This window comes from Oncorhynchus gorbuscha, unplaced genomic scaffold (genome assembly GCF_021184085.1).
Source record: "Oncorhynchus gorbuscha isolate QuinsamMale2020 ecotype Even-year unplaced genomic scaffold, OgorEven_v1.0 Un_scaffold_893, whole genome shotgun sequence".
Classification (NCBI taxonomy): domain Eukaryota; kingdom Metazoa; phylum Chordata; class Actinopteri; order Salmoniformes; family Salmonidae; genus Oncorhynchus; species Oncorhynchus gorbuscha.
Window position 1 is genome coordinate 158,242 of NW_025745866.1, and position 26,539 is coordinate 184,780.

At 41.7% G+C, this 26,539-nt stretch overlaps 1 pseudogene; it reads left to right on the top strand.

Annotated features, from left to right (window-relative positions):
- The window catches only part of LOC124020735, a 90,365-nt pseudogene that overhangs the window by 21,032 nt on the left and 42,794 nt on the right, over positions 1-26,539 (top strand).

The window sequence follows — 26,539 nt, forward strand, 5'->3', positions numbered from 1 at the left end:
CCTCTACCTCTCTCTCCCCCTCTCTCTCTCTCTCTCTCTCTCTCTCTCTCTCTCTCTCTCTCTCTGTCTCTCTCTCTACCTCTCTCTACCTCTCTCTCTACCTCTTTCTCTCTCTCTCTCTCTCTCTCTCTCTCTCTCTACCTCTCTCTCTCTCTCTCTCTCTCTCTCTCTCTCTCTCTTACTCTCTCTCTCTCTACCTCTCTCTCTACCTCTTTCTCTCTCTACCTCTCTCTCTACTCTTTCTCTCTCTACCTCTCTAATAATAATAATAATATATGCCATTTAGCTTTTATCTCTCTCTCTCTCTACCTCCCTCCTCTCTCTCTCTCTTCAACCTCTCTCTATCTCTCTCTCTCTCTCTGTGTGGTCAACAAGGTGTTATATGTGATGGTTTTAATCCTTCATGGTTTCTATGTTGGTTTTCTAGATGATCAATGGAAATCTCTCTCTCTCTCCCTCCATCCCTCTCTTCCTCTCTCTTCCTCTCTCTTCTCTCTCTTCCTCCCTCTCTCTTGATCAATGTAAATCTCTCTCTCTCTCTCCCTCCATCCTCTCTCTTCCTCTCTCTTCCTCTCTCATACTCTCTCCCTCCATCTCCCTCTTCCTCTCTCATACTCTCTCCCTCCATCTCTCTCTTCCTCTCTCTTCCTCTCTCTCTTCTCTCTCTTTCCTCTCTCTTCTTCTCTCTCTTCCTCTCTCTCTACTCTCTTCCTCTCTCTTCATCTCTCTCTCTTCTTCTCTCTCTTCCTCTCTCATACTCTCTTCCTCTCTCTCTCTTCATCTCTCTCTTCCTCTCCCTCTCTCTTCCTCTCTCATACTCTCTTCCTCTCTCTTCATCTCTCTCTCTTCCTCTCTCTTCCTCTCTCTCTCCATCTCTTTGTCCATCAGGTTGTGTTGGTGGTCAGTACCAGCGGAAGCTGTACAAGGATCTGTTGACTAACTATAACCGTCTGGAGAGACCAGTGTTCAACGACTCAGCTCCTATACTGGTGGAACTGGGCTTCACACTGTTACAGATCATAGACGTGGTGAGTCTCTCTGTATACTGGTAGAACTGGGCTTCACACTGTTACAGATCATAGACGTGGTGAGTCTCTCTCTGTATACTGGTGGAACTGGGCTTCACACTGTTACAGATCATAGACGTGGTGAGTCTCTCTCTGTATACTGGTAGAACTGGGCTTCACACTGTTATAGATCATAGACGTGGTGAGTCTCTCTGTATACTGGTAGAACCGGGCTTCACACTGTTACAGATCATAGACGTGGTGAGTCTCTGTATACTGGTGGAACTGGGCTTCACACTGTTACAGATCATAGACGTGGTGAGTCTCTCTGTATACTGGTAGAACCGGGCTTCACACTGTTACAGATCATAGACGTGGTGAGTCTCTCTGTATACTGGTGGAACTGGGCTTCACACTGTTACAGATCATAGACGTGGTGAGTCTCTGTATACTGGTGGAACTGGGCTTCACACTGTTACAGATCATAGACGTGGTGAGTCTCTCTGTATACTGGTGGAACTGGGCTTCACACTGTTACAGATCATAGGCGTGGTGAGTCACTCTGTATACTGGTGGAACTGGGCTTCACACTGTTACAGATCATAGTGTGTGTGTGTGTGTGTGTGCGTGTGTGTGTGTGTGTGTGTGTGTGTGTGTGTGTGTGTGTGTGTGTGTGTGTGTGTGTGTGTGTGTGTGTGTGTGTGTGTGTGTGTGTGTGTGTGTGTGTGTGTGTGTGTGTGTGTGTGTGTGTGTGTGTGTCAGCCTGTTTTTTGGTTGGGTCGGTGAGTTGAGGTAAATTTGGATGCTGACCCATGCTTCCCTAATGTTATTCTGCAGTATCTTCTGATGCTGACCCATGCATCCTCACTGTATCCCCTCTGTCTCTCTCTCTCTCCTCTCTCTCCTTCTCCTCTCTCCTCTCACTGTATCCCCTCTGTCTCTCTCTCTCCCCTCTCTCTCATTCTCTCTCTCTTCTCACTATATCCCCTCCATCTCTCTCTCTCCTTCTCTCTCCCCTCTCTCTCCTTCTCTCTCTCTTCTCACTATATCCCCTCCATCTCTCTCTCTTCTCTCTCCTCTCTCTCATTCTCTCTCTCTTCTCACTATATCCCCTCCATCTCTCTCTCTCCTTCTCTCTCCCCTCTCTCTCCTTCTCTCTCTCCTCTCACTGTATCCCCTCCATATCTCTCTCTCTCTCTCTCCTTCTCTCCCTCTCTCTCTCCTTCTGTCTCCTTCTCCCCCTCCTTCTCTCTCTTCTGTCTCCTTCTTCCCTCCTCCCCTGTCTCCTTCTCCCTGTTCTCCTCCCTGTCTCCCTCTCTCCATCCCCTTGTATTCTTGTTTTCATTTTGCCACTCCAGGGGGCTTGACTCGCTTTCCCAACACGAAAATTCAATCTTGGAAGGTGATGTGTTGCTTCCCTCCCCCTCACATATTTTCTCTTGCTCTCTCAACCTCTCACCTTTTTCAGCTCGCTCTGCATTCTTCTCAATTCTCTTGACTTTCTCTCTCTCTCTCTCTCTCTCTCTCTCTCTCTCTCTCTCTCTCTCTCTCTCTCTCTCTCTCTCTCTCTCTCTCTCTCTCTCTCTCTCTCTCTCTCTCTTAATATAATTCCAATTCAATGCTTTATTGGCATGACGTAACAATGTACATACTGCCAAAGCTTATTTAGGATATTTACGATATAAAAATACATCAAAATGAGAATCAAATAGTCAACGGGACAACAGTAACAACAGTAATCAAGTGTCAAAATAACCAACACATTCAACAATAACAATAAGCATACAGTAGAGGACATGTGCAGGTTGATTGGTCTGTCAGACACTGTCCCTCAACTTATGGCAGGCAGCAATGTAGTGCGCTGTCAACCCACAGCTCTCTGCGTCCTCCCCCAACAGGACGGGTAGCCTACTCTCATCAGAGAGGTCTTTGAAACCTTCAATAAGTGTTTCAAAATTGGGGAAATTACACTGTCTAATTGTTTTATATTTTTGACATTTTGTCAGGAAATGCAGCTCCGTCTCAGGTTCTGCTGTTGTGCAGTGTTTGCAGAGCCTTTCCTCTACAGGGAGCCAGGTTTTCCTGTGTCTACCCTTCTCAATGGCAAGGCTGTGCTCACTGAGCCGATCTCTCTCTCTCTCTCTCTCTCTCTCTCTCTCGTTCTCTCTCTCTCTCTCTCTCGTTCTCTCTCTCTCTCTCTCTCTCTCTCTCTCTCTCGTTCTCCCTCACTCTCTCGTTCTCTCTCTCGTTCTCCCTCTCTCTCGTTCTCCCTCACTCTCTCGTTCTCCCTCTCTCTCTCTCTTCTCCTCACTCTCTCGTTCTCCCTCTCTCTCTCGTTCTCCCTCCCTCTCTCTCTCGTTCTCCCTCCCTCTCTCTCTCTCTCGTTCTCCCTCCCTCCTCTCTCTCTCTCTTCTCCCTCCCTCTCTCTCTCTCTCTCCCTCTCTCTCTCCTCCCTCACTCTCTCTCGTTCTCCCTCACTCTCTCGTTCTCCCTCACTCTCTCGTTCTCCCTCACTCTCTCGTTCTCTCCCTCTCGTTCTCTCTCTTCTTCTCCCCTCTCTCTCTCTCGTTCTCCTCTTGTTCTCACTCTCTCGTTCTCTCTCTCTCTCTCTCGTTCTCCCTCTCTCTCTCCTCCTCTCTCTCTCTCGTTCTCTCTCTCTCTCCCTCTCTCTCTCGTTCTCCTCTTCTCTCTCTCGTTCTCCCTCTCTCTCTCTTTCTCCCTCTCTCTCTCTCTCTCCCTCTCTCTCTCTCTCTCTCTCTCTCTCTCTCGTTCTCCTCTCTCTCTCGTTCTCTCTCTCTCTCTCGTTCTCTCTCTCTCTTCTCTCTCGTTCTCTCTCTCTCTCTCTCTCTCTCTCTCTCTCTCTCTCTCTCTCTCTCTCTCTCTCTCTCTCTCGTTCTCTCTCTCTCTCTTCTCCCTCTCTCTCTCTTCTCTCCTCCTCTCTCTTCTCCTCTCTCTCTCTCTTCTCCCTCTTCGTTCTCTCTCTCTCTCTCTCCTCTCTCTCTCTCTCTCTCTCTTCTCTCTTCTCTCTCTCTCTCCCTCTCTCTCTCTCTCTCTTCTCTCTCTCTCTCTCTCTCTCTCTCTCCTCTCTCTCTCTCTCTCTCTCGTTCTCCATCTCTCTCTCTCTCCCTCTCTCTCTCTCTCTCTCTCTCTTGTCTCCTCCTCTCGTTCTCCTCTCCTCTCCCTCTCTCTCTCTCCTCTCTCTCTCTCTCTCTCTCTCTCACCTCCTCAATCCTTCCCTCTCCTTCTCTCTCTCTCTCTCTCTCTCTCTCCTCTCTCTCTCTCACCTCTCAATCTTTCTCTCATCACCTCTCTCTCCTCCCTCTCTCTCTCTCTCTTCTCTCAATCGTTCTCCATCTCTCTCTCTCTCTCTCTCTCTCTCTCTCTCCCTCTCTCTCTGACCCTCTCAATATTTCTCCATCTCCCTCTCTCTCCTCCCTCTCTCTCACCCTCTCAATCTTTCTCCATCACCCTCTCTCTCCTCCCTCTCTCTCTCCCTCTCTCTCCTCCCTCTCTCTCACCCCCTCAATCGTTCTCCATCTCCCTCCCTCTCTCTCCTCCCTCTCTCTCACCCCTCAATCTTTCCCATCTCCCTCTCTCTCCTCCCTCTCTCTCACCCTCTCAATCTTTCTCCATCACCCTCTCTCTCCTCCCTCTCTCTCACCCTCTCTCAATCTTCTCTCTCCCTCCCTCTCCCTCTCTCTCTCCTCTCCTCTCTCTCTCAATCGTTCTCCATCTCCCTCTCTCCTCCCTCTCTCTCACCCCTCAATCAATCAATCATCAATCATTCTCCATCTCCCTCTCTCTCCTCCCTCTCTCTCAGGGAGATGGAGAACGATCTGAGGGGGTCTCTCTCTCTCACCCCCTCAATCGTTCTCCATCTCCCTCTCTCTCCCTCCCTCTCAACCCACAGCTCTCTCTCACCCTACCATATCTGTAACCTACAGTATTACCCTACCATATCTGTGACCTATTGACCTACCATATCTGTAACCTACTATTGACCTACCATATCTGTAACCCCAACCCAGTATTGACCTACCATATCTGTGACCTACAGTATTGACCTACCATATCTGTAACCTACAGTATTGACCTACCATATCTAACCTAACCTATCTGTAACCTCTTGACCTACCATATCTGTAACCTACAGTATTGACCTACCATATCTGTAACCTACAGTATTGACCTACAGTATTGACCTCCATATCTGTAACCTCACAGTATTGACCTCCATATCTGTAACCTACAGTATTCACCTACCATATCTGTAACCTATTGACCTACCATATCTGTAACCTCCAGTATTGACCTTAACTTCCATATCTGTAACCTACAGTATTGACCTACCATATCTGTAACCTATTGACCTACCATATCTGTAACCTACAGTATTGACCTACCATATCTGTAACCTACAGTATTGACCTACCATATCTGTAACCTACAGTATTGACCTACCATATCTGTAACCTATTGACCTACCCTATCTGTAACCTACAGTATTGACCTACCATATCTGTAACCTACAGTATTGACCTACCATATCTGTAACCTATTGACCTACCATATCTGTAACCTATTGACCTACCTATCTGAACCTACAGTCTGACCTACCATATCTGTAACCTATTGACCTACCATATCTGTAACCTATTGACCTACCATATCTGTAACCTATTGACCTACCATATCTGTAACCTATTGACCTACCATATCTGTAACCTATTGACCTACCATATCTGTAACCTACAGTATTGACCTACCATATCTGTAACCTACAGTATTGACCTTCCATATCTGTAACCTACAGTATTGACCTACCATATATGTAACCTACAGTATTGACCTACCATATCTGTAACCTACAGTATTGACCTACCATATCTGTAACCTATTGACCTACCATATCTGTAACCTACAGTATTGACCTACATTATTGACCTACCATATCTGTAACCTACAGTATTGACCTACCATATCTGTAACCTATTGACCTACCATATCTGTAACCTACAGTATTGACCTACCCTATCTGTAACCTACAGTATTGACCTACCATATCTGTAACCTACATATTGACCTACCATATCTGTAACCTACAGTATTGACCTACCATATCTGTGACCTACAGTATTGACCTACCATATCTGTAACCTAGTTGACCTACCATATCTGTAACCTACAGTTTGACCTACCATATCTGTAACCTATTGACCTACCATATCTGTAACCTACAGTATTGACCTTCCATATCTGTAACCTACAGTATTGACCTACCATATCTGTAACCTACAGTATTGACCTACAGTATTGACCTACCATATCTGTAACCTACAGTATTGACCTACCATATCTGTAACCTATTGACCTACCACCTATATGTAACCTACAGTATTGACCTACAGTATTGACCTACCCTATCTGTGACCTACAGTATTGACCTACCATATCTGTGACCTACAGTATTGACCTACCATATCTGTAACCTATTGACCTACCATATCTGTAACCTACAGTATTGACCTACATATTGACCTACCTACCATATCTGAACCTACAGTATTGACCTACCATATCTGTGACCTACAGTATTGACCTACCATATCTGTAACCTATTGACCTACCATATCTGTAACCTATTGACCTACCATATCTGTAACCTATTGACCTACCATATCTGTAACCTACAGTATTGACCTACCATATCTGTAACCTACAGTATTGACCTACCATATCTGTAACCTACAGTATTGACCTACCATATCTGTAACCTATTGACCTACCATATCTGTAACCTACAGTATTGACCTACATATCTGACCTACAGTATTGAACCTACCAGTATCTGTGACCTACCATATATGTAACCTATTGACCTACCATATCTGTAACCTACAGTATTGACCTACCATATTGTAACCTACCCTATCTGTAACCTACAGTATTGACCTACCATATCTGTGACCTACAGTATTGACCTACCATATCTGTAACCTACAGTATTGACCTACCATATCTGTAACCTACCAGTATTGACCTACCATATCTGTAACCTACAGTATTGACCTACCATATCTGTAACCTACAGTATTGACCTACCATATCTGTAACCTACAGTATTGACCTACCATATCTGTAACCTACAGTATTGACCTACCATATCTGTAACCTACAGTATTGACCTACCATATCTGTAACCTACAGTATTGACCTACCATATCTGTAACCTACAGTTGACCTACCATATCTGTAACCTACAGTATTGCCCTACCATATCTGTAACCTATTGACCTACCATATCTGTAACCTACAGTATTGACCTTCCATATCTGTAACCTACAGTATTGACCTACCATATCTGTAACCTACATTGACCTACCATATCTGTAACCTACAGTATTGACCTACCATATCTGTAACCTACAGTATTGACCTACCATATCTGTGACCTACAGTATTGACCTACCATATCTGTAACCTATATGACCTACCATATCTGTAACCTATTGACCTACCATATCTGTAACCTACAGTATTGACCTACCATATCTGTAACCTACAGTATTGACCTACCATATCTGTAACCTATTGACCTACCATATCTGTAACCTACAGTATTGACCTACAGTATTGACCTACCATATCTGTAACCTACAGTATTGACCTACCATATCTGTAACCTATTGACCTACCATATCTGTAACCTACAGTATTGACCTGACCTATCTGTGACCTATTGACCTACCATATCTGTAACCTACAGTATTGACCTACCATATCTGTAACCTACAGTATTGACCTACCATATCTGTAACCTACAGTATTGACCTACCCTATCTGTAACCTACAGTATTGACCTACCATATCTGTGACCTACAGTATTGACCTACCATATCTGTGACCTACAGTATTGACCTACCATATCTGTAACCTACAGTATTGACCTACCATATCTGTAACCTATTGACCTACCATATCTGTAACCTACAGTATTGACCTACCATATCTGTAACCTACAGTATTGACCTACCATATCTGTAACCTACAGTATTGACCTACCATATCTGTAACCTGTAACAGTATTGACCTACCATATCTGTAACCTACCAGTATTGACCTACCATATCTGTAACCTACAGTATTGACCTACCATATCTGTAACCTACAGTATTGACCTACCATATCTGTAACCTACAGTATTGACCTTCCATATCTGTAACCTACAGTATTGACCTACCATATCTGTAACCTATTGACCTACCATATCTGTAACCTACAGTATTGACCTACCATATCTGTAACCTACAGTATTGACCTACCATATCTGTAACCTACAGTATTGACCTACCATATCTGTAACCTACAGTATTGACCTACCATATCTGTAACCTACAGTATTGACCTACCATATCTGTAACCTATTGACCTACCATATCTGTAACCTATTGACCTACCATATCTGTAACCTACAGTATTGACCTACCATATCTGTAACCTACAGTATTGACCTACCATATCCATACCTACCATATCTGTAACCTACAGTATTGACCTACCATATCTGTAACCTACAGTATTGACCTACCATATCTGTGACCTACAGTATTGACCTACCATATCTGTAACCTACAGTATTGCCCTACCATATCTGTAACCTATTGACCTACCATATCTGTAACCTACAGTATTGACCTTCCATATCTGTAACCTACAGTATTGACCTACCATATCTGTAACCTATTGACCTATCATATCTGTAACCTACAGTATTGACCTACAGTATTGACCTACCTATCAGTATTGACCTACCATATCTGTAACCTATTGACCTACCATATCTGTAACCTACAGTATTGACCTATCTGTAACCTACAGTATTGACCTACCATATCTGTAACCTACAGTATTGACCTACCATATCTGTAACCTACAGTATTGACCTACCATATCTGTAACCTACAGTATTGACCTACCATATCTGTAACCTACAGTATTGACCTACCATATCTGTAACCTACAGTATTGACCTACCATATCTGTGACCTACAGTATTGACCTACCATATCTGTAACCTACAGTATTGACCTTCCATATCTGTAACCTATTGACCTACAGTATTGACCTACCATATCTGTAACCTACAGTATTGACCTACCATATCTGTAACCTACAGTATTGACCTACCATATCTGTAACCTACAGTATTGACCTACCATATCTGTAACCTGTATTGACCTACCATATCTGTAACCTACAGTATTGACCTACCATATCTGTAACCTACAGTATTGACCTACCATATCTGTAACCTGTAACCTTGACCTACCATCTGTAACCTATTGACCTACCATATCTGTAACCTACAGTATTGACCTTCCATATCTGTAACCTACAGTATTGACCTACCATATCTGTAACCTACAGTATTGACCTTATTGACCACCATATCTGTAACCTACAGTATTGACCTACCATATCTGTAACCTACAGTATTGACCTACCATATCTGTAACCTATTGACCTACCATATCTGTAACCTACAGTATTACCCTACCATATCTGTGACCTACAGTATTGACCTACCATATCTGTAACCTACAGTATTGACCTTCCATATCTGTAACCTATTGACTATTGACCTACCATATCTGTAACCTACAGTATTGACCTACCATATCTGTAACCTATTGACCTACCATATTTGTAACCTACAGTATTGACCTACCCTATCTGTGACCTACAGTATTGACCTACCATATCTGTAACCTATTGACCTAGTATCTGTGAGTATTGACCTACCATATCTGTAACCTACAGTATTGACCTACCATATCTGTAACCTACAGTATTGACCTACCATATCTGTAACCTACAGTATTGACCTACCATATCTGTAACCTACAGTATTGACCTACCATATCTGTAACCTATTGACCTACCATATCTGTAACCTACAGTATTGACCTACCATATCTGTAACCTACAGTATTGACCTACCATATCTGTAACCTACAGTATTGACCTACCATATCTGTAACCTACAGTATTGACCTACCATATCTGTGACCTACAGTATTGACCTACCATATCTGTAACCTACAGTATTGACCTACCATATCTGTAACCTACAGTATTGACCTACCATATCTGTAACCTACAGTATTGACCTACCATATCTGTAACCTCTGACCTAACCTACAGTATTGACCTACCATATCTGTAACCTACAGTATTGACCTACCATATCTGTAACCTACAGTATTGACCTTCCATATCTGTAACCTACAGTATTGACCTACCATATCTGTAACCTACAGTATTGACCTACCATATCTGTAACCTACAGTATTGACCTACCATATCTGTAACCTACAGTATTGACCTACCATATCTGTGACCTACAGTATTGACCTACCATATCTGTAACCTACAGTATTGACCTACCATATCTGTAACCTACAGTATTGACCTACCATATCTGTAACCTACAGTATTGACCTACCATATCTGTAACCTACAGTATTGACCTACCATATCTGTAACCTACAGTATTGACCTTCCATATCTGTAACCTATTGACCTACCATATCTGTAACCTACAGTATTGACCTACCATATCTGTAACCTATTGACCTACCATATCTGTAACCTACAGTATTGACCTACCCTATCTGTGACCTACAGTATTGACCTACCATATCTGTGACCTACAGTATTGACCTACCATATCTGTAACCTACAGTATTGACCTACCATATCTGTAACCTATTGACCTACCATATCTGTAACCTACAGTATTGACCTACCATATCTGTAACCTACAGTATTGACCTACCATATCTGTAACCTACAGTATTGACCTACCATATCTGTAACCTACAGTATTGACCTACCATATCTGTAACCTACAGTATTGACCTACCATATCTGTAACCTACAGTATTGACCTACCATATCTGTAACCTACAGTATTGACCTACCATATCTGTAACCTATTGACCTACCATATCTGTAACCTACAGTATTGACCTACCATATCTGTAACCTACAGTATTGACCTACCATATCTGTAACCTACAGTATTGACCTACCATATCTGTAACCTACAGTATTGACCTACCATATCTGTAACCTACAGTATTGACCTACCATATCTGTAACCTACAGTATTGACCTACCATATCTGTAACCTACAGTATGACCTACCATATCTGTAACCTATTGACCTACCATATCTGTAACCTATGACCTACCATATCTGTAACCTACAGTATTGACCTACCATATCTGTAACCTATTGACCTACCATATCTGTAACCTACAGTATTGACCTACAGTATTGACCTACCATATCTGTAACCTACAGTATTGACCTACCATATCTGTAACCTATTGACCTACCATATCTGTAACCTACAGTATCTGTACCTACAGTATTGACCTACCCCTATCTGTAACCTACAGTATTGACCTACCACATCTGTAACCTACAGTATTGACCTACCATATCTGTAACCTATTGACCTACCATATCTGTAACCTACAGTATTGACCTACAGTATTGACCATATCTGTGACCTACAGTATTGACCTACCATATCTGTGACCTACAGTATTGACCTACCATATCTGTAACCTATATGACCTACCATATCTGTAACCTATTGACCTACCATATCTGTAACCAGTATTGACCTACCATATCTGTAACCTATATTGACCTACCATATCTGTAACCTATTGACCTACCATATCTGTAACCTATTGACCTACCATATCTGTAACCTACAGTATTGACCTTCCATATCTGTAACCTACAGTATTGACCTACCATATCTGTAACCTATTGACCTACCATATCTGTAACCTACAGTATTGACCTACAGTATTGACCTACCATATCTGTAACCTACAGTATTGACCTACAGTATTGACCTACCATATCTGTAACCTACAGTATTGACCTACCATATATGTAACCTATTGACCTACCATATCTGTAACCTACAGTATTGACCTACAGTATTGACCTACCACATCTGTGACCTACAGTATTGACCTACCATATCTGTAACCTACAGTATTGACCTACCCTATCTGTAACCTACAGTATTGACCTACCCTATCTGTGACCTACAGTATTGACCTACCACATCTGTGACCTACAGTATTGACCTACCATATCTGTAACCTACAGTATTGACCTACCATATCTGTGACCTACAGTATTGACCTACCATATCTGTAACCTACAGTATTGACCTTCCATATCTGTAACCTATTGACCTACCATATTTGTAACCTACAGTATTGACCTACCCTATCTGTGACCTACAGTATTGACCTACCATATCTGTAACCTACAGTATTGACCTACCATATCTGTAACCTACAGTATTGACCTACCATATCTGTAACCTACAGTATTGACCTACCATATCTGTAACCTACCACACCTACCATATCTCTAACCTATTGACCTACCATATCTGTAACCTATTGACCTACCATATCTCTAACCTACAGTATTGACCTACCATATCTGTAACCTACAGTATTGACCTACCATATCTGTAACCTACAGTATTGACCTACCATATCTGTAACCTACAGTATTGACCTACCATATCTGTAACCTACAGTATTGACCTACCATATCTGTAACCTACAGTATGACCTACCATATCTGTAACCTATTGACCTACCATATCTGTAACCTATTGACCTACCATATTGTAACCTATTGACCTACCATATTTGTAACCTACAGTATTGACCTACCCTATCTGTGACCTACAGTATTGACCTACCATATCTGTGACCTACAGTATTGACCTACCCTATCTGTGACCTACAGTATTGACCTACCATATCTGTGACCTACAGTATTGACCTACCATATCTGTAACCTACAGTATTGACCTACCATATCTGTAACCTACAGTATTGACCTACCATATCTGTGACCTACAGTATTGACCTACCATATCTGTAACCTACAGTATTGACCTACCATATCTGTAACCTATTGACCTACCATATCTGTAACCTACAGTATTGACCTACCATATCTGTAACCTATTGACCTACCATATTGTAACCTAACCTACCATATTGTACCTATCTGTGACCTACAGTATTGACCTACCATATCTGTGACCTACCTAGTATTGACCTACCATATCTGTAACCTACAGTATTGACCTACATATCTGTGTGACCTATTGACCTACCATATCTGTAACCTACAGTATTGACCTACCATATCTGTAACCTACAGTATTGACCTACCATATCTGTAATCTACAGTATTGACCTACCATATCTGTAACCTACAGTATTGACCTACCATATCTGTAACCTACAGTATTACCCTACAATATCTGTAACCTACAGTATTGACCTACCATATCTGTGACCTACAGTATTGACCTACCATATCTGTAACCTATTGACCTACCATATCTGTAACCTATTGACCTACCATATATTACAGTATTGACCTACCATATCTGTAACCTACAGTATTGACCTACCATATCTGTAACCTACAGTATTGACCTACATATCTGTAACCTACAGTATTGACCTACCATATCTGTAACCTACAGTATTGACCTACCATATCTGTAACCTATTGACCTACCATATCTGTAACCTACAGTATTGACCTACCATATCTGTAACCTACAGTATTGACCTACCATATCTGTGACCTACAGTATTGACCTACCACATCTATGACCTACAGTATTGACCTACCATATCTGTAACCTACAGTATTGACCTACCATATCTGTGACCTAACCTGTAACCTACAGTATTGACCTACCATATCTGTAACCTATTGACCTACCATATCTGTAACCTACAGTATTGACCTACAGTATTGACCTACCATATCTGTATCTGTGACCTACAGTATTGACCTACCATATCTGTACCTACAGTATTGACCTACCATATCTGTAACCTACAGTATTGACCTACCATATCTGTGACCTACAGTATTGACCTACCATATCTGTAACCTACAGTATTGACCTTCCATATCTGTAACCTATTGACCTACCATATTTGTAACCTACAGTATTGACCTACCATATCTGTAACCTATTGACCTACCATATCTGTAACCTACAGTATTGACCTACCATATCTGTAACCTACAGTATTGACCTACCATATCTGTAACCTACAGTATTGACCTACCATATCTGTAACCTACAGTATTGACCTACCATATCTGTATTGACCTACCATATCTGTAACCTATGACCTACCATATCTGTAACCTACAGTATTGACCTACCATATCTGTAACCTACAGTATTGACCTACCATATCTGTAACCTACAGTATTGACCTTCCATATCTGTAACCTACAGTATTGACCTACCATATTGACCTTCCATATCTGTAACCTACAGTATTGACCTACCATATCTGTAACCTACAGTATTGACCTACCATATCTGTAACCTACAGTATTGACCTACCATATCTGTAACCTACAGTATTGACCTTACCTGTAACCTATCTGTAACCTACAGTATTGACCTACCATATCTGTAACCTACAGTATTGACCTACCATATCTGTAACCTATTGACCTACCATATCTGTAACCTACAGTATTGACCTACCATATCTGTAACCTACAGTATTGACCTACCATATCTGTAACCTACAGTATTGACCTACCATATCTGTAACCTACAGTATTGACCTACCATATCTGTAACCTACAGTATTGACCTACCATATCTGTAACCTACTATTGACCTACCATATCTGTAACCTACAGTATTGACCTACCATATCTGTAACCTACAGTATTGACCCATATCTGTAACCTCTGTAACCTAAACCTATTGACCTACCATATCTGTAACCTATTGACCTACATATCTGTATTGACCTACCATATCTGTAACCTATATTGACCTACCATATCTGTAACCTAACCTACAGTATTGACCTACCATATCTGTAACCTACAGTATTGACCTACCATATCTGTAACCTACAGTATTGACCTACCATATCTGTAACCTACAGTATTGACCTACCATATCTGTAACCTACAGTATTGACCTACCATATCTGTAACCTACAGTATTGACCTACCATATCTGTAACCTACAGTATTGACCTACCATATCTGTAACCTACAGTATTGACCTACCATATCTGTGACCTACAGTATTGACCTACCATCTGTAACCTACAGTATTGACCTACCATATCTGTAACCTACAGTATTGACCTACCATATCTGTAACCTATTGACCTTCCATATCTGTAACCTATTGACCTACCATATCTGTAACCTATTGACCTACCATATCTGTAACCTACAGTATTGACCTACCATATCTGTAACCTACAGTACATTCTCAGAATATTACCACAACATTCCCAGAATATTTCCTAATATTCCCAGAATTCCCAGGGTGAAATGTTCATTTCAATGTTATCGACAGTGGATTGTAAACAGTGGATGTTTTACAACCTCCAATGTGGTTATATTTCAACAGTAGATTAGTGAAACCTCAGACTCTGTTAATGATATTGAATATGTTGTGTGAGCTCTCTCACTCTAAACCGCATAGATAAAAACATGGCCGCTCGTCCTCGGCTCCGCTCGGCCCCAGCCGGGCCCCAGATGGCGAGGCTCGTAGGCTGTATGGCTGGGAAGCTGTGAACGCGTGGCTTCCTCTCAATCAGTTCACAGGCTGCGCCTCCGAGCCAGCTGCTGCTCCACTACACCGCTAAACTTGTGTGTGTGTGTGTGTGTGTGTGTGTGTGTGTGTGTGTGTGTGTGTGTGTGTGTGTGTGTGTGTGTGTGTGTGTGCGTGTGCGTGTGCGCATGTGTGTGTGAGAGTGTGTGTGCGAGCGTGCCATGTGCGTGAATGAGTTTATTGAGCTTGCCTGGTGCAATGAAATCATCCCAAAAGTGCAAACTCTGAAAGCTTGGTGGAGGCCTGAACTCCAGTGTGATTGGTCCTCACTGATGCTGCTTCTCTACTTTCTAATCATACTAGTGTATTTCTACACTCCGTTATAGATGACCAGTAGAGAAGTTAGGAGTGGGGCTGATTTGGTGATTTTTGATGGTGACTGTAAGGTGTGTGTGTGTGTGTGTGTGTGTGTGTGTGTGTGTGTGTGTGTGTGTGTGTGTGTGTGTGTGTGTGTGTGTGTGTGTGTGTGTGTGTGTGTTAGTGAATAATGTGTGGCTCACCGTGACCATGGCTCCATCTGGAGGAAGGAGACACAAGTGGGACAGGTCACAACACTCACCGTCTGACACACATGGCACACACACTGGAGGACACACACACACACACACACACACACACACACACACACACACACACACACACACACACACACACACACACACACACACACACACACACACGCGCACAGAGAGAGAGAGCAATCCATTGCCCTCTGTCCCTAAGCCCTCTTTCTGGGTCACACACACATACACACAGTCACACACTTACACAGACACACATTATAGGGAAAAAAACAGTCCTTAAGACCAATCTGTTCATTTAGGGAGAGAGAGGGAGGACAGAGAGACAGAGGGAGGACAGAGAGACAGAGGGAGGACAGAGAGACAGAGGGAGGACAGGGAGACAGAGGGAGGACAGGGAGACAGAGGGAGGACAGAGAGACAGAGGGAGGACAGAGAGACAGAGACAGAGAGATTGTTCTTTTAGTCATCATGTGATTAGATGTCCATTGTTCTTTTAGTCATGTGATTAGATGTCCATTGTTGGATGTCTTGTTCTTTTAGTCATGTGATTGGATGTCCATTGTTCCATGTGATTGGATGTCCATTGTTCTTTTAGTCATGTGATTGGATGTCCATTGTTCTTTTAGTCATGTGATTAGATGTCCATTGTTCTTTTAGTCATGTGATTAGATGTCCATTGTTCTTTTAGTCATGTGATTGGATGTCCATTGTTCTTTTAGTCATGTGATTGGATGTCCATTGTTCTTTTAGTCATGTGATTGGATGTCCATTGTTCTTTTAGTCATGTGATTAGATGTCCATTGTTCTTTTAGTCATGTGATTGGATGTCCATTGTTCTTTTAGTCATGACATCAAATTTGTAAGTCGCTCTGGATAAGAGCGTCTGCTAAATGACTTAAATGTAAATGTAGTGCACTATATAGGGAATAGGGTGCCATTTTGTAAAGTATTAAGTCGTTGTGTATTCAGCATGCTGTTGAGGTGACAAGGATAGAGTGCATTTTTTGCAGCTTCCGTTTTCATTGTCTGTGTATTATTCAATAAACCACAGGCAGGTTATAGAGTCATATATTTTCCCTGGTTTTCCCAACTGAGGTAATGGGAGGTGCAGTTCCTGGAGTTTCCCAGATTAAATATGCTGTTTGTGAGGTATTCAATTGTATTTTCATCAAGTCGTTGCTTGTGAGGTGAACGGTGATTGGATTTTATATTACAGAGGATTACGCTTTCACAGTTTAAATTTCCTACACTCATTAATTGTATGTGCTGTCAATCACTACCCTGATCCAATCAGAGCCCTCTGATGGGGAGGTTAGAGCGATCCCATTGGGTTTCTTCTCAACCAAAACAAAGCAGGAGCTGTGGGAGAGGAGAGATGAGTAGAGAGAGAGGAGATATGAGGAGAGATGAGTAGAGAGCGGAGAGATGAGTAGAGAGAGAGATGAGTAGAGAGATGGAGAGAGAGTGAAGATTGAGAGAGGAGAGGGAGATTAAATAATACTAGAGTCTGGACAGGACAGAAGAGGAGAGGAGAGATGAGTAGAGAGAGAGAGAGGGGTAGAGAGAGGAGAGAGAGAGAGAGAGAGAGAGATGAGAGAGAGGAGAGAGAGAGGAGTAGAGAGAGGAGTAGAGAGAGAGAGAGAGGGAGAGATGAGTAGAGAGAGAGAGAGGAGAGGGAGAATAAATAATACTAGAGAGAGAGAGAGAGAGAGAGAGAGAGAGAGAGAGAGAGAGAGAGACCCTGAGAAAGAGAGAGAGAGAAAGCTTCACTCTACTGTTAGTACTGAGAGACTGACCTGCATCTCTGAGACTCTTCGTCACAGACAGGGTTTCAGATGACAGCCTGCTTTGTGACACAGACAGACAGGGTTTCAGATGACAGGGTTTGTGACAGATTTCAGATGACAGCCTGCTTTGTGACACAGACAGACAGGGTTTCAGATGACTTCCTGTTTTGTGACAGACAGGGTTTCAGATGACAGCCTGCTTTGTGACAGACAGGGTTTCAGATGACAGCCTGCTTTGTGACACAGACAGGGTTTCAGATGACAGCCTGCTTTGTGACACAGAAAGGGTTCCAGATGACTTCCTGCTTTGTGACAGACAGACAGGGTTTCAGATGACAGCCTGCTTTGTGACACAGACAGGGTTTCAGATGACAGCCTGCTTTGTGACACAGACAGGGTTTCAGATGACAGCCTGCTTTGTGACACAGAAAGGGTTCCAGATGACTTCCTGCTTTGTGACAGACAGACAGGGTTTCAGATGACAGCCTGCTTTGTGACACAGACAGACAGGGTTTCAGATGACAGCCTGCTTTGTGACACAGACAGACAGGGTTTCAGATGACTTCCTGTTTTGTGACAGACAGGGTTTCAGATGACTTCCTGTTTTGTGACAGACAGGGTTTCAGATGACAGCCTGCTTTGTGACAGACAGGGTTTCAGATGACAGCCTGCTTTGTGACACAGACAGACAGGGTTTCAGATGACAGCCTGCTTTGTGACACAGAAAGGGTTCCAGATGACTTCCTGCTTTGTGACAGACAGACAGGGTTTCAGATGACAGCCTGCTTTGTGACACAGACAGGGTTTCAGATGACGCCTGCTTTGTGACACAGACAGGGTTTCAGATGACAGCCTGCTTTGTGACACAGAAAGGGTTCCAGATGACTTCCTGCTTTGTGACAGACAGACAGGGTTTCAGATGACAGCCTGCTTTGTGACACAGACAGGGTTTCAGATGACAGCCTGCTTTGTGACACAGACAGGGTTTCAGATGACAGCCTGCTTCGTGACACAGAAAGGGTTCCAGATGACTTCCTGCTTTGTGACAGACAGACAGGGTTTCAGATGACAGCCTGCTTCGTGACACAGAAAGGGTTCCAGATGACTTCCTGCTTTGTGACAGACAGACAGGGTTTCAGATGACAGCCTGCTTTGTGACACAGACAGGGTTTCAGATGACAGCCTGCTTCGTGACACAGAAAGGGTTCCAGATGACTTCCTGCTTTGTGACAGACAGACAGGGTTCCAGATGACTTCCTGCTTTGTGACACAGTGGGGTGAATCCTAACTTCTCTTAGTCTTACGTTGCTGTCCAGGGGAGTCTAAGTGAGTGGAAGTCAGGGGTTTTGCCCGTACCACTAGACACTGACTACGATGAGCATCGAGAGCTTTAGATTGTCTATCTGGTGTATCTCTGAAGGTCTCTCTCATGAAGAGATATAGAGGTGGGATGACCACCGCTGGCAGAGTTCTGTCATTAACATTCCTCCTAGGTATTTACAGGCAGTGTGTAATTAGTGTGTGTGATCTGCTTACGCATGAGCTCCTTGTCTTTAGCGTAGCTTTGTCATTAACAGGCACCACTATCTGTCATTAAGACATATTCATATCTGTCTCCCTCCTCTACCACGTCCAAAACAACTTGTTAGACAGTTCAGTAGCTCAGAGACATTCTCACTACTGATGTGTATCATTCAGGAGGCTGTAAATAAATAAACATTGAATGCTTATACAAATATAAAGTGTTTTTTTCTACAATGTGCTGGAATGTTTGTTCGCGTCTTCCCTCGTTTTCATGGTAATGTTTTACTGTAATTTGGTGACGACTACCTGTGTCAAGTTAGATCATGTTACCCTGTATTAGCTTGATGTACCGTGTAGCATTGAGTCTGTTTTAAATACTACCCTCTCAGCCCACTAATGCTGAGATTCACCCTCAAGACGAAAGAGAACAACCAAACTTTTCACCTCTGGCTGATGTTTGGTTTGTAGTTATCCTCTCTCTCTCTCTCTCTCTCTTCTCTCTTTCTCTCTTTCTCTCTTAGAAACAGTCTCTTCTTAACTCTCTTCTCTCTTTGTCTCCTCTCTCTTCTCTCTTCTCTCTTTCTCTCTTCTCTCTCTTTCTCTCTCTCTCTCTTTCTCTCTCTCTCTTAGATCTCTTCTCTCTCTCTCTCTCTCTCTCTTCTCTCTCATCTTCTCTCTTCTCTATCTTCTCTCTTCTCTACAGTCTCTCTCTATCTTCTCTCTCTATCTTCTCTCTCTGTATCTTCTCTCTCTCTATCTCTCTCTCTCTACTCTCTCTCTCTCTCTCTCTCTCTCTTCTTTCATCTTATCCAACTTCAATGTCCATCCTTTGCAGTCCCCTCTCTTCTTCTCCTCCCTCCTCCTCCTCCTCCCTCCTTCATCGTTCCTGGAAGCCGTTCCGGAACAAACACAGACCAAATGTTACAACGGTGCCCTGCCAAGATGGCCGCCTTCCATCTGAAAACACATTTTAACTGCAAGCGTTTTGGTACTCAGACCAGAGCCAACATCCCCCTCAGCGGTTTAGTTTTCTTTAGTTTAGTCATCCGTTAGTTCAGGGATGAATTTATACGAGCCACAGCCAGAACTCTACAGTCTGTATTAGATACAGTAGTCTCCAGAACTCTACAGTCTGTATTAGATACAGTAGTCTCTACAGTCTGTATTAGATACAGTAGTCTCCAGAACTCTACAGTCTGTATTAGATACAGTAGTCTCCATAACTCTACAGTCTGTATTAGATACAGTAGTCTCCATAACTCTACAGTCTGTATTAGATACAGTAGTCTCTACAGTCTGTATTAGATACAGTAGTCTCCATAACTCTACAGTCTGTATTAGATACAGTAGTCTCTACAGTCTGTATTACAGTCTGTAGTACTCTCTACAGTCTGTATTAGATACAGTAGTCTCTACAGTCTGTATTAGATACAGTAGTCTCCATAACTCTACAGTCTGTATTAGATACAGTAGTCTCTACAGTCTGTATTAGATACAGTAGTCTCCATAACTCTACAGTCTGTATTAGATACAGTAGTCTCTACAGTCTGTATTAGATACAGTAGTCTCTACAGTCTGTATTAGATACAGTAGTCTCTACAGTCTGTATTAGATACAGTAGTCTCTACAGTCTGTATTAGATACAGTAGTCTCTACAGTCTGTATTAGATACAGTAGTCTCCAGAACTCTACAGTCTGTATTAGATACAGTAGTCTCTACAGTCTGTATTAGATACAGTCTGTATTAGATACAGTAGTCTCTACAGTCTGTATTAGATACAGTAGTCTCCATAACTCTACAGTCTGTATTAGATACAGTAGTCTCTACAGTCTGTATTAGATACAGTCTGTAGATCAGTAGTCTCTACAGTCTGTATTAGATACAGTAGTCTCCATAACTCTACAGTCTGTATTAGATACAGTAGTCTCTACAGTCTGTATTAGATACAGTAGTCTCTAACTCTAGTCTGTATTAGATACAGTAGTCTCCAGTAACTCTACAGTCTGTATTAGATACAGTAGTCTCTACAGTCTGTATTAGATACAGTAGTCTCTACAGTCTGTATTAGATACAGTAGTCTCTACAGTCTGTATTAGATACAGTAGTCTCCATAACTCTAAGTCTGTATTAGATACAGTACAGTCTGTATTAGATACAGTAGTCTCTACAGTCTGTATTAGAGTACAGTAGTCTCTACAGTCTGTATTAGATACAGTAGTCTCTACAGTCTGTATTAGATACAGTAGTCTCTAACAGTCTGTATTAGATACAGTAGTCTCTACAGTCTGTATTAGATACAGTAGTCTCTACAGTCTGTATTAGATACAGTAGTCTCTACAGTCTGTATTAGATACAGTAGTCTCAGTCTGTATAGACAGTAGTCTCTACAGTCTGTATTAGATACAGTAGTCTCTACAGTCTGTATTAGATACAGTAGTCTCTCTACAGTCTGTATTAGATACAGTAGTCTCTACAGTCTGTATTAGATACAGTAGTCTCCATAACAGTCTGTATTAGATACAGTAGTCTCTACAGTCTGTATTAGATACAGTAGTCTCTACAGTCTGTATTAGATACAGTAGTCTCCAGAACTCTACAGTCTGTATTAGATACAGTAGTCTCTACAGTCTGTATTAGATACAGTAGTCTCTACAGTCTGTATTAGATACAGTAGTCTCCAGAACTCTACAGTCTGTATTAGATACAATAGTCTCTACAGTCTGTATTAGATACAGTAGTCTCTACAGTCTGTATTAGATACAGTAGTCTCCAGAACTCTACAGTCTATATTAGATACGGCAGTCTCCAGAACTCTACAGTCTGTATTAGACACAGTAGTCTCTACAGTCTGTATTAGATACAGTAGTCTCCAGAACTCTACAGTCTATATTATTATTCTATACTGTTATTCTAACTGAGATGTATTGAAACACCTCTGCTCTTCACCCAGAGTGGAGTCTTATTCTATCAGAGATATTCTAACAGAGATATTCTAACAGAGATATTCTAACAGAGATATTCTAACAGAGATATTCTATCAGAGATATTCTATCAGAGATATTCTATCAGAGATATTCTATCAGAGATATTCTATCAGAGATATTCTAACAGAGATATTCTATCAGAGATATTCTATCAGAGATATTCTAAACACCTCTCCTCTGCTCTGAAGACATTTCCTTTTTCTTTTCCCCCTTCTTTTCTTCTCCAGGATGAGAAGAACCAGGTTCTGATGACCAACGCCTGGCTGCAGCTGGTAAGACTGAATTTCTACCCTTTGTGTGTGTGTGTGTGTGTGTGTGTGTGACGTGTGACTCTAGTTCTGTGTGTCTGACCCTCAGTTGCAGTATAATAGCCATTGAGTTTGTTTCGTGTGCTTGTTGAAGCTGGTGTTTGTATCTTGCGGTGGGCGCTATATGATCTCCCTTCCCAACAGATGTCCATAACCAAGTCCTTGCAATGAGGGAGGGATATGAAATGTTCAATTAAAATCTCACAATTTCTAATGGTTTATAGGTTTTCCCCCCACTGAGACTTGCTGACGCGAACACAGATCAGATAATGGGCTGGAGTTCAGATCTCTGATTGACTTAGAGAGCCAGTGCTGAATGACAAAATGTCCCAGCTGTTTGGCTTCAGGTTTGGAGCAAGAATTTAGCAAGAAGCATTTTGAATTTTAAAAATCTGCATCCCAAATGACACCCTATTCCCAATAGAGGGTAGAGCTCTGGTGGAAAGTAAAGCACTATGTAGGGAACAGGGTGCCATTTTGGGACGTCTCCTACATCTGTTGGAAACATAGGAGCCCACAGACAGTTCATCAGGTCATACATCAGGGGGTAACAACATGGGGACATTATCTATCAGATGATAGTGACACATTGGCTGGAGGTTGGATAGAAGGTTACATTTCTCCCGCCCTGCGTCTCCATGGCAATGTCCTTTCAGGGTAGCCTGTAAATGAGGCCACTGAACTAACTGAACAGGCAGTTAGGCCGTCATTGTTCCTAGTCATTGAAAATAAGAATTTGTTATTAACTGACTTGCCTGGTTAAATAAAGGTCAAATAAATAAATAAATAAATTCCATTAGCCCCTTTCCAGCCATTATTATGTGTCGTCCTCCCTCAGCAGCCTCCTCTGACCACAATCCAATGTCCTGTGTTCTTATCTGACCTGTCAGTTTCAATCAAGGTGAACAGACTGGCTGACAGTGGTTTTTTTCTCATCAATAAATGATGCAAGTGTTGGCCTTAATACAGGAGTCCCTTCTCTGCTAATGGGTCGGGGGAGCAATTTTTTTTGCAGACGCTCCAGGTCAAGAGTTACATTAATAAAAAAATGGGGTAATTTAGGAAGTCTTTACAACCTGGAGTAGATGATGCATCCTGCTTTAAACCTTTACTTTGTGGAGTCAGCATTTACAATGTTAGACTAGATTCTCAGTGTTCTATCCCAGAATATATTCTCAGTGTTCTATCCCAGAATATATTCTCACAGTGTTCTATCCCAGAATATATTCTCAGTGTTCTATCCCAGAATATAATCTCAGTGTTCTATCCCAGAATATATGCTCAGTGTTCTATCCCAGAATATATTCTCAGTGTTCTATCCCAGAATATATGCTCAGTGTTCTATCCCAGAATATATGCTCAGTGTTCTATCCCAGAATATATGCTCAGTGTTCTATCCCAGAATATATGCTCAGTGTTCTATCCCAGAATATATTCTCACAGTGTTCTATCCCAGAATATATTCTCACAGTGTTCTATCCCAGAATATATTCTCAGTGTTCTATCCCAGAATATATTCTCAGTGTTCTATCCCAGAATATATGCTCAGTGTTCATCCCAGAATATATTCTCACAGTGTTCTATCCCAGAATATATTCTCAGTGTTCTATCCCAGAATATATTCTCAGTGTTCTATCCCAGAATATATTCTCACAGTGTTCTATCCCAGAATATATTCTCACAGTGTTCTATCCCAGAATATATTCTCAGTGTTCTATCCCAGAATATATGCTCAGTGTTCTATCCCAGAATATATGCTCAGTGTTCTATCCCAGAATATATTCTCAGTGTTCTATCCCAGAATATATTCTCAGTGTTCTATCCCAGAATATATTCTCAGTGTTCTATCCCAGAATATATGCTCAGTGTTCTATCCCAGAATATATTCTCACAGTGTTCTATCCCAGAATATATTCTCACAGTGTTCTATCCCAGAATATATTCTCAGTGTTCTATCCCAGAATATATTCTCAGTGTTCTATCCCAGAATATATTCTCAGTGTTCTATCCCAGAATATATTCTCAGTGTTCTATCCCAGAATATATGCTCAGTGTTCTATCCCAGAATATATTCTCACAGTGTTCTATCCCAGAATATATTCTCAGTGTTCTATCCCAGAATATATTCTCAGTGTTCTATCCCAGAATATATTCTCAGTGTTCTATCCCAGAATATATTCTCAGTGTTCTATCCCAGAATATATTCTCACAGTGTTCTATCCCAGAATATATTCTCAGTGTTCTATCCCAGAATATATTCTCACAGTGTTCTATCCCAGAATATATTCTCACAGTGTTCTATCCCAGAATATATTCTCACAGTGTTCTATCCCAGAATATATTCTCAGTGTTCTATCCCAGAATATATTCTCACAGTGTTCCCAGAATATATTCTCAGTGTTCTATCCCAGAATATATTCTCACAGTGTTCTATCCCAGAATATATTCTCAGTGTTCTATCCCAGAATATATTCTCACAGTGTTCTATCCCAGAATATATTCTCAGTGTTCTATCCCAGAATATATTCTCAGTGTTCTATCCCAGAATATATTCTCAGTGTTCTATCCCAGAATATATTCTCAGTGTTCTATCCCAGAATATATTCTCAGTGTTCTATCCCAGAATATATTCTCAGTGTTCTATCCCAGAATATATTCTCAGTGTTCTATCCCAGAATATATTCTCAGTGTTCTATCCCAGAATATATTCTCAGTGTTCTATCCCAGAATATATTCTCAGTGTTCTATCCCAGAATATATTCTCAGTGTTCTATCCCAGAATATATTCTCAGTGTTCCCAGAATATATTCTCAGTGTTCTATCCCAGAATATATTCTCAGTGTTCTATCCCAGAATATATTCTCAGTGTTCTATCCCAGAATATATTCTCAGTGTCTATCCCAGAATATATTCTCAGTGTTCTATCCCAGAATATATTCTCAGTGTGTCCCCAGAATATATTCTCAGTGTTCTATTCAGGAATGAAATTAGCCCTAATTGACATCAATTAGAAACATTTAGACTGTTGGACAAACTCCCAAATGTATTACTTCCAATCTATGTTCCTTTTCCAAACTATGTTAAAGATTTCCTGATGTAGCATAGTGTTCTCTTGACATAAACTATGTTTAGAGATTTCCTGATGTAGCATAGTGTTCTCTTGATATAAACTATGTTTAGAGATGTCCTGATGTAGCATAGTGTTCTCTTGATATAAACTATGTTTAGAGATGTCCTGATGTAGCCTGATGTTCTCTTGATATAAACTGTGTTTAGAGATGTCCTGATGTAGCCTAATGTTTCTCTTTGATCTATTTCACCACCACTACAAAGCTTGAACATGAAAGACCGAGAGAGTCAAGGACAGGCTTCTCTAGGACTATAAAAGCCATGTTTGTTCAGAGAAGACGACTAGTGGAGGGATTAGCTACATAAATAACACTGTTTGTCAGGGAAGTCTAGAGGAGATGACATGATGTTGGCATGCCATGAAGTGTACACATACTTGTATAAACACACACACACACACACACACACACACACACACACACACACACACACACACACACACACACACACACACACACACACACACACACACACACACACACACACACACACACACACACACACACACACACACACACACACACACAC